The sequence below is a fragment of the Phocoena phocoena genome, chromosome 6, assembly GCF_963924675.1.
Source record: "Phocoena phocoena chromosome 6, mPhoPho1.1, whole genome shotgun sequence".
NCBI lineage: Eukaryota > Metazoa > Chordata > Mammalia > Artiodactyla > Phocoenidae > Phocoena > Phocoena phocoena.
In genome coordinates this window covers 91,917,016-91,926,996 of record NC_089224.1, presented here as the reverse complement: position 1 = coordinate 91,926,996, position 9,981 = coordinate 91,917,016, and the positions used below count along the sequence as shown (strand labels likewise).

Below are 9,981 nucleotides of genomic sequence, written 5' to 3'. Positions count from 1 at the left end.
CAGAGAAGGGTCCAGGAGAGTCCCAAGCATGGGACCTTTAGCACAGGACTCTAATGGAGTTATGCAGACAGTTTATTTATCACAGGTGCAATGTGTGACAATATGCATGAGCTACTGCCATCCAGACAAGCTCACGTGAACCTTGGTGTCTAGAGGTTTTATTGGGGCTCAGTCACATAGATATAGCTGACTGCCCATGTGGACAACCTTAGTCTCCAGAGGTCAAGTTCACGCCTCATGACCCAAGGATCCCTACTATAAATCACACTGCTAGCACAGACTAGCTGGCATGGCCAAAGGTCCCCAGGTTAAACAAATCAGGCAGGACATTCCAAGATCTTAGAGGTTACCTCCCAGAAGCCAAGGGCAAAGACCAGGCCTCTCTGGGGGAAAGGTTAATCCTTTACTGGGTACCATACCAAAGCCTATGCAGACTTTCCCGTTCCATTTGGCAGAATTTCCCTGCAACAGCTCTCCGAACTTACACCTTCCCTAATCTCTTCCGTCCTCAAGAACGGCACCAACAACCGCCCAGGTGATCAAGCCACTACCACCCTAATCCATGGAGTGTTTCTGGTGAGCGCAGCCGGGTAGGTGAGGGTAGCGCGGGACGGGGACTGCCGGATGCCGCTGGGATGCTAAACCCCTGCCCTCCTCCCCCGAGTAGGACCCCAAGCGAGCCCCGCCCGACCGCCGAGCCTCCAGCCATGGCTCCTCTGCTCACGAAGTATGCTTACCTGCAGAGCCTGGCCAAGAAGATCTGCTCCCAGCCCAGGCCCGAGCTGCAGAAGCGCAAGTCGGCTGGCAAAACTCGAGTCTTAGAAGCTGCTGGGCTCCTAAAAAAGGAGAGAAAGAAAGCACTGAAGAAATCCCAGGAACGGGAGGAGAAAGCTGCCGAGGCCAAGGCCCGGGCCCCTGCGGAGAGTCTCAGGTCAGGAAGCCGGTGACAGCCGAGGAGGAGGAGGCCTCCAGCTCCACCGGGGCCCCTGCGCACGGCCTGGACAAAGAGCCTCTTTACCTGCCTTGGACGTCCTGCGGCAGCGCCTGCCTGAAAAGATACTGAAAGCGCGGGGCCAAGACGGCGCCAAGGAGCTGTCTCCCGCCGTTTTAGAGAAAAGACGTCGGAGGAAGTGTAGAACGCAGGAGCGCGACCGGAAGGAGAAGCAGCAGCAGAAGGAGCTGAGGGCAAAGCGGAAGGCGCCCGAGGCCCCCGAGGGCGCGGAGCACGCTGAGCGGTCCTGAGGCGCCCCTCGAGGAGGCGCAGGGCCGGCCGGGGCTGCTCTTCAACAAGGTGGAGGTAACTGAAGAGAAGCCGTCCCGCAAGGCTCAGCGCAGGAAGGAGAAGAGGCAGAAGGGGAAGGGCAACCTGACGCCGCTAACAGACAGGACCTAGGCAGCAGGTGAAGCGCCTGCGGGCGCGGCAGGCCCGGCTGGAGGAGCTGCGGGCCGCGGACGCGGGCCACGCCCAGGAGCTCGAGGCAAAGATGCATGCAGTGTGCGAACCTGCTGGACAAGGCCGAGGGCGTGAAGATCCGCGACGACGAGCACCTGCTGCAGGAGGCCCCGAAGCGCAAGAAGAGAGGGGCGCAGCGCCAGCGCGCATGGGAGAACCGCACTGCGCGTGTGGCGGACAAGACGCAACTGCAGGACCCGTGGCGGCAGAACTCGCGCGAGAACAAGGAGGCCGAAGCTGAGCGGCGCCTGGAGAAGACCCGGAAGAGGGGCCGCATCCTGCCCCAGGACCTGGAGCCGGCCGGTCTGGCCTGAGGGCCCGACTGCCCGACCGGCTCAGGCTCCCAGCGGAAATCGGACGTTGCCCCGCTGCCCTCACCGACTTTTCGGGGCTCAGGCCGCACGTGCAGAAGAACCTTCAGATCCGGGTAAGGGGTGACCCAGATCCGGGCTCCAGCCCCCTCTGGTGAGGCCAGAACGCTCCCTGAAAATTCCGGGGTGGGGGACGAGGGAGTGGTGAGGAGGGAGTGGCATGGGGAGGGGCTGGGTCTTCACTGGCCCCCTCCTCCTCTCCCGAGTTCACAGGAGCAGGGAGGGAATGGCCTGTGTGGCTGCTGTGTCAGCCCCAGAGTCTCTTGGAAAGGACAAAAACCCAACTCCTGTAGCCAAAGTTGAAGGCACAATTGACAGGCTTGGTAACTGGGGAAAGGCGGGGCCATCCTCAGGCTGCCTGGAATTGAATTATTCTAAATTTATTTGTAAGATGGATAAAGATTATCATTTAAGATAAACATGCACATTAAAAATCCTAAAATAACCGCTAGAAGATAGAAACAGTGTTACTAAACTAGAAAGAAGAAAAATGGAGTGGGGTGGACAGTGTCAGTCTAGGAGGAGGTGGGAGAGAAAGTAAAACCTAAAACTAAGCCCGGTGAATGGAGGATACACAGAGGCAGAGTTAAGTCCAAGCCCACAGGCAGCCAGAACGAATGCACGTCGACAAAACTCAGATGAATTTTATGGTATGTGGATTATATTTCCAAAAAACTGTTAATAAAATTCTTTTGACTAAACTCCAGTTAAGGAACAGATGGTAACCAAAAGGAAGCTGGTGTTGGCTGTATTATAAGATGAAGTCGACTTTAAGATAAAAGGCACTGCTAAGGAGGACTATCACCACGTAACGAAAAGGGGTTCAAATCACCTGGAAGGTAGAACAGTCGTGCACCAGGAACAAAGCTTCAAATCTGTCTAGCAGAAACTGACACAACTACAAGGAGAAATCAATTCACAAACCAAAGTGGGAGATTTTTAACATCTTTGTTAGGAATTGATAAACCAGGCAGACAAAATCAGATGGATATGGAAGGTTTGGATGAGTATATTTATAAGCTTGATCTGTTGGACACACAGAACAGTGTATCTGAAAACAGTATGTACTTCAAGCACACATGGAACAGTGGTGAAAACCAACCATCTCCTAGTCCATAAAGCAAGTCATATTTCAAAGCATCAGTGTCATACAAAGTATATGATCTGGCCACAGAACAATGAAAAAACTTAAGAGGTAATTGTTAAAGTTTCCTGTTTGGAAGCTTAGAAACACACTCCTAAATTACCTGTGAGTCAAAGAATCATCCCTGATGGATGTTAGTGAATATTTAGGACTGACAGATAATGAAAATGCTATGCGTCACAACCCTTTCACAATGACATCCAACGCACTTAGCAACAGCTATTTTCTGGTTTGTTTGTTCCCTGCCTCCCACCCATAAAAATATAATCTCCATGCAAGCAGGCACCAGTCTGCCTTTTTCATACTTGTATTACCTGCTCTTAGAAGAGAGTCTAACATATAGTAGGTACTCAATAAATATTTGCCTGACAAATGAACGTATGCCCTTTTCTTGAAAGTCAACTGGTAACCACTGGTTTATTCAACAAGTATATGAGCACCTTCTCTACGAAAGGCCAGACACAGGTGAGTCTAGGCAAAGCCCGCCCTCGAGAGCATAAAAGAGCCTAACAGTAGTATCAGTAGAATAAATAGCGTTCATCTTTGTACCTTCCACAGCATAGAGACAGTCTTGGAGCTCATTAAAGAGTGAAAGGACAAAAGAGGACTCTGCTAAAATGGTATTAGAAATTCAGAGGGAGAAAAGAGTTCTTAAAAATGAAAGGGGGCTTCCCAGGTGGCGCAGTGGTTGAGAGTCCGCCTGCTGATGCAGGGGACACAGGTTCGTGCCCTGGTCTGGGAAGATCCCACATGCCGTGGAGCGGCTGGGCCCATGAGCCATGGCCTCTGAGCCTGCGCGTCTGGAGCCTGTGCTCCGCAACGGGAGAGGCCCCAACAGTGAGAGGCCCGCATACCGCAAAAAAAAAAAAAAAGATGAAAGGATCCCACCTGAAGCTTAACACAGTATTGCAAATCAACTATACTTCAATAAAAAAATTTTTTTTTAATGAAAGGATCAGGAAAGATTTCACATAGGATTTGTGATGATGGGAAACGAGGCTCGTCATTCTAAGTAATGGGAGCAGTACAAATAAGGCACAGAGGTAGGAAGGGATACCTTCTGGGCAAGATTAAGTAGTTCCATTTGGAAGAAGTATAGGGTGTATAAAGAGGAATTCTAGGAGATAAAGCTGGGAAGGTTGGTTGGGATCAAAATTGATAAAAGTCCCTATAATTACAACTCTAGACAACGTGGAACCTCTGAAGGTTTTTGAAAAGGGACTTACCGTGACTGAAACCGTGCCTTAAAAGGGTTGAACTCAGGCAGGATCAGCTTCATGAATATGCAGACTCTGCCGTCACCGAGGACCCCGAGCACAGAAGGGCCCTGTGCTTGGTGTGATGTCCTGCTGCCAAGGTGTTGAAAGTTTAAGTAATTTTGAATAAGGGGCCCTGCATTTTTCATCTTGCACTGGGACCTTCAAACTACGTGGCTAGTCCTGAAGTCAGGAGAGAGTGATTATGAATTGTTAAAATGAGGGGGAGTCAGGAGGCAAGGAGACCAGGTAAGAAACCATAATAATGGTTCAAGGAAAAGCTAATGAGGACATGAGGTGGGGAAGCCTTCCTACTCTTAGCAGATACTCTAAGTATTTAGAGGTAATAAAGAAACTTGGGTCATAGTTTGGGTCACAGACCCAAAGATATTCTTCGAAACTCTCAGCTCCAAACTACACAGAATGATTCTTAAAATGTAAGTCAGGCAGAAGTTGAAAGTTTATAGGAAGCCATTGGAAGTTTTTGAGCAGGGATTTTATATAAGATTTATTTAACAAATGTTTATTGAACACTTGCTATGTGCCAGGCATAGTGGTGGAATTAGAAACCTACTGGGTGCCAGAGATTAGTGTTACCAAACGAAAGCTCACTGCCCAAGGCACACAGAAGCCAATACTCTGGCATCGGCTTTTGAGAAAAGAAAGCTTTATTGCGAGGTCGACCTGCAGAACTCAAATCTGTCTCCCAGATCCAAGGTTCAGGGCGAAATTTAAGGAATTAGGAGAATTTCAAACCTGGAAGCTGACTGGCTCATCTTGAATCAGTCCATATATGGTAATCAAGCTACTCTTGCTGCTGGAAGCTGGATTTTCCTCACTGAAGGAGTTCTTGCTTTGTAAAGAGCTCTGGTGGCAACATTTCTATTCTTTGAATTCCGTAGACTGAAGATCCTTGGTTCCGGGGTCATCCTGGAGACAAAGGTTTCCGTGTTGCACATGCGCAGTGATATCTCTGCAAAATACCTGCAGGTTTCATTAATCAACAGCCTGTTTTTATTTTTTTTTTTTTTTGATTTTTTGTTTTTTGGGGGTTTTTGGGGGGAGGTTGCCAACCTTTTATTTTTCTTTTTTAACATCTTTTTTGGAGTATAATTGCTTTACAATGAATGGTGTGTTAGTTTCTGCTTTATAACAAAGTGAATCAGGTATACATATACATATGTTCCCATATCTCTTCCCTCTTGCGTCTCCCTCCCTCCCACCCTCCCTATCCCACCCCTCCAGGCGGTCACAAAGCACCAAGCTGATCTCCCTGTGCTATGCGGCTGCTTCCCACTAGCTATATATTTTACGTTTGGTAGTGTATATATGTCCATGCCACTCTCTCACTTTGTCACAGCTTACCCTTCCCCCTCCCCATATCCTCAAGTCCATTCTCTAGTAGATCTGTGTCTTTATTCCCATCTTACCCCTAGGTTCTTCATGACATTTTTTTTTTCTTAGATTCCATATATATGTGTTAGCATATGGTATTTGTCTTTCTCTTTCTGACTTACTTCACTCTGTATGACAGACTCTAGGTCCATCCACCTCACTACAAATAACTCAATTTCATTTCTTTTTATGGCTGAGTAATATTCCATTGTATATATGTGCCACATCTTCTTTAACCATTCATCTGTTGATGGACACTTAGGTTGCTTCCATGGCCTGGCTATTGTAAATAGGGCTGCAATGAACATTTTGGTACATGACTCTTTTTGAATTATGGTTTTCTCAGGGTATATGCCCAGTAGTGGTATTGCTGGGTCATATGGTAATTCTATTTTTAGTTTTTTAAGGAACCTCCATACTGTTCTCCATAGTGAAGAGACTATTTTTAAAAAGCAGAATCATTTTAAGCTGGTCCATGTTTTACATGCTATTTCATAACAGTCCCTGCCATAAACACTGCCAGAGTAGGAAGAATTTTGTATACAGATATTTTTCAGTTATGGTCACCACATAATTTGATCACTGTATAAAGTGTTACACTGAAAGAAAATGTAATGGTTTGCGGGGAGGAAATGGGAAAGCATCTTTCTGCTCTTAAGAAGGCTTCGAGGACACTTCAGAAAGAGCCTGGGGTGGTAGGTGAAGAGCTGGCTCCAAAATGAACTTAAACCTCATGTCAAGCAATGCACCATTTCAAAATGCAGTGCTAGCTTCCGGGATTTTCGAATCAGATCAGCAAATCTCCATTACAAAGAACGACTGCACATTTTCTTTTCTAAGACTAAATGTCTCACCAGTACATTCTAATTGGCTTTTTCTTTGGTTTATTCTGCTTACCCCAAGTCAGCTTTCAAGGTTGTTGGTTTATATAACCTGGAAAACAAATCTAATGAAAACCATTAGGTTGTCATCAAGGGAGAGCTGGATAAGAAGCTCTTGAACTCGTTTCACCCTCTCAAAGGGCAGGACTTGTTTTTCTTACCGTGAAAACAGCAGATTGGGGAGAAAGCAGAGAACGATGCAAACACAGACATGGCTGCTCTCTGAGATGTTTCCTCTCCTCAGAAAGCAAAGTGAACACACGTGGCTCTTTGTACTGTTCACCTGCTTTGTTCCTTCCTGTCCTCTTCCCTTATGGGAAGAAAGTCTTTTAACATAATCATGCATCACAATTAAGGCTTTCAGGGTAATGGGTATTAGCAAGAGACAGGTGAATCTGTCTGGTAGGTGCCTCGTTCTGAGGAATGCAAAGATCCACTGTTATTTCCCCAAGATGCAGTGACCTCAGACCAAAGGGGCACAGAGTGTCCTGGGCTTGACCAACCATGGTAGCAGCTGGTTGGAACCAGAACCTTGCGAGGTGGAGTGGGAGGTCGGGGAGAAGGCAGAGGAGCACAGAAGGAAGAAGTGGGGGAAAATTGGAAGGGCTCTCTGGGCTCCAACCCAACGTGTAATGTACATATGTTACACCTTTGGTTAACCCCCTGGGATGACAGGAATTGGTTCTGAGGGGGACGCAGGCCTCCCTGGCACAGAGCTGGTCCTACATGCCCCTATAACTGGGGCTCTGCAGAGCATCATGACCCCCAGTTGTACAAATTTCATAACAGGAAGTCTTCCCAGCCTCTAGGTCTTTACATATGCTATTCCTCTGCCCCCAATTCTCTTGCTCTGTATTGACAGCCATTGAATCATCCTTAAGACCCAACCGGCACTTTATCTCCTCTTGGGAGCTTTCCCTGACGTCTAGAGACAGTGAGGCTCCCCTGTTCTAAACTGCCAGGATATCTCATTGCACTTCCTGGGCATCTCTAACATGTTGTACAGTCACCGTTGCCTATATAATTGTCTCCTTCACTAGACTGTGAATTGCTGAAATGCAGACTGGGTCTCGTTAATCTTACATCCATACTAGCTAGGTAGCTAACACAGTGCATAACAGGTGTTTAATTAGTGTTTAGTGACTAATAAAAAAAAAAAAGCCAAGAATAAAGGATCAGTTTTTGTGAGGCAAATGTGCTACCCACTTGGCCAGATGTGCCCAGTGAAGGGAGTCTTTGAGGGACCTAAAAGTCATACATTCCACAGTGTCCTGTGAAATTCAGGATAAAGGAAGCCACCCTCCTGAACCTAAGAGCATACCTGGTCGATTCTCCCCTCTAGGGAGCCCCAAGGAAGGAAGATCATTATGAACTGCCATGAAAAATGGGAATCATGTCGAATGGGTTCATGTGACTGCCCAGGAAATCTTATCATCCAGTCGCAATCTATAGTATTAGAGGTTTATTTGTTTTTTATTTGTTTTTTTTTTTTTTTAGTATTAGAGTTTTGTGTGCTTTTTTCTGATGATCAATTTTCTACCTGTCAACTTAGAAAGGGCCAGCAACAGGCAGAGATAATCCTCCTTGATCTGACTGAAAGTATTCCCACAAGTGTCTAAAGACAAAATAACCTACGCATCTAGACTCGTAGTTACATGAAGGTAACTATTGCGAAGTTGTGCCAGGTGCTGCCTTGGCATGGCCTTTTCTCCAGTGCCTTATACATTAATTTTAAAAGGTTCTTCACATTTCGGTAGAACTGATATAATCATTTTCAGAGACAGGTGCCTGTCCTCAGAATGGGTGTATTTTATTTTTGATCTAAGTGATATGAGTTAGAATTATTATTCTACCCAAAAAAGACATGGCAATAAGCTGAACAATCTTTATCTATGAAACTTTTTTTCACATTTCAAAATATTTTCATATATAGTATCTCCTTGACATTCACCAATAATCCTATGGAAGTAGCCCAACCAGGGGGTTATTACTTAAACATTAAGAAAAGGGAATTGGACTCAGAAGGCATAAGGGACTCAACCAAAGGTACCAGGCAGTAAGTGGCAGATTTAGTCTCTAGATTCCAAACCCCTAATAAAAGTTTACCTGGTTGGAGGAGGGAGCAGCAGTGAGCACGGGCTCCCAGAGATGGGGGAGGTGTCGGGGGAGAGGAAGGGGAGCCCGGAGGAGAGGAGGGACCCGTGAGCAGCCGTGTGGTCACAGCAGCGATCTGCAGAGGCCATGGCAGCTCCAGGACGAAGAGCAGGCTCGAATAGTAAGTGGCAATGATTTGGATGCGTCCAAATTCTCTGCACTACAGGCGTTTGGTGGCCGTGTGGATGAAACGCTCTTGGTGCTGCAGCCAGGAGTCAGTGCTGTGCCTTTGAGGTGCGAGAGCCAACTTCAGGACACTGGTCCACAAGAGACCTCCCAGCACCACATAATATCAAACGGCGAAAATCTCCCAGAGATCTCCATCTCAACACCAAGATCCAGCTTCACCCAACGACCAGAAAGCTACAGTGCTGGACACCCTATGCCAAACAACGAGCAGGACAGGAACACAACCCCACCCATTAGCAGAGAGGCTGCTTAAAATCATGATAAGTCCACAGACACCCCAAAACACACCACCAGACGTGGACCTGCCCACCAGAAAGACAAGATCCAGCCTCATCCACCAGAACACAGGCACTACTCCCCTCCATCAGGAAGCCTACACAACCCACTGAACCAACTTTAGCCACTGGGGACAGACACCAAAAACAACGGGAACTACGAACCTGCAGCCTGCAAAAAGGAGACCCCAAACACAGTAACATAAGCAAAATGAGAAGCCAGAAAAACACACAGCAGATGAAGGAGAAAGATAAAAACCCACCAGGGCTTCCCTGGTGGCGCAGTGGTTGAGAGTCCACCTGCTGATACAGGGAACATGGGTTCGTGCTGCGGTCTGGGAAGATCCCACATGCCGTGGAACGGCTTTTCCCGTGAGCCATGGCTGCTGAGCCTGTGCGTCCGGAGCCTGTACTCCGCAACGGGAGAGGCCACAACAGTGAGAGGCCCGCGTACCGCAAAAAAAAAAAAAAACCCACCAGACCTAACAAATGAAGAGGAAATAGGCAGTCTACGTGAAAAAGAATTCAGAATAATGATAGTAAAGATGATCCAAAATCTAGTAAATAGAATAGAGAAAATGCAAGAAACATTTTACAAGGACCTAGAAGAACTAAAGAGGAAACAAGCAACGATGAGCAACACAATAAATGAAATTAAAAATACTCTAGAAGGGATCGACAGCAGAATAACTGGGCAGAAGAACTAAGGCAGAAGAACGGATAAGTGACCTGGAAGATAAAATAGTGGAAATAACTACTGCAGAGCAGAATAAAGAAAAAAGAATGAAAAGAACTGAGGACAGGCTCAGAGACCTCTGGGACAACATTAAACTCACCAACATCTGAATTATAGGGGTTCCAGA

At 47.0% G+C, this 9,981-nt stretch overlaps 1 pseudogene; it reads left to right on the top strand.

Moving 5' to 3' along the window:
• The first annotated feature begins 707 nt into the window (after positions 1–707).
• Positions 708–1,767, top strand: LOC136124793 (surfeit locus protein 6 pseudogene; annotated as a pseudogene).
• The last annotated feature ends 8,214 nt before the right edge of the window (positions 1,768–9,981 follow it).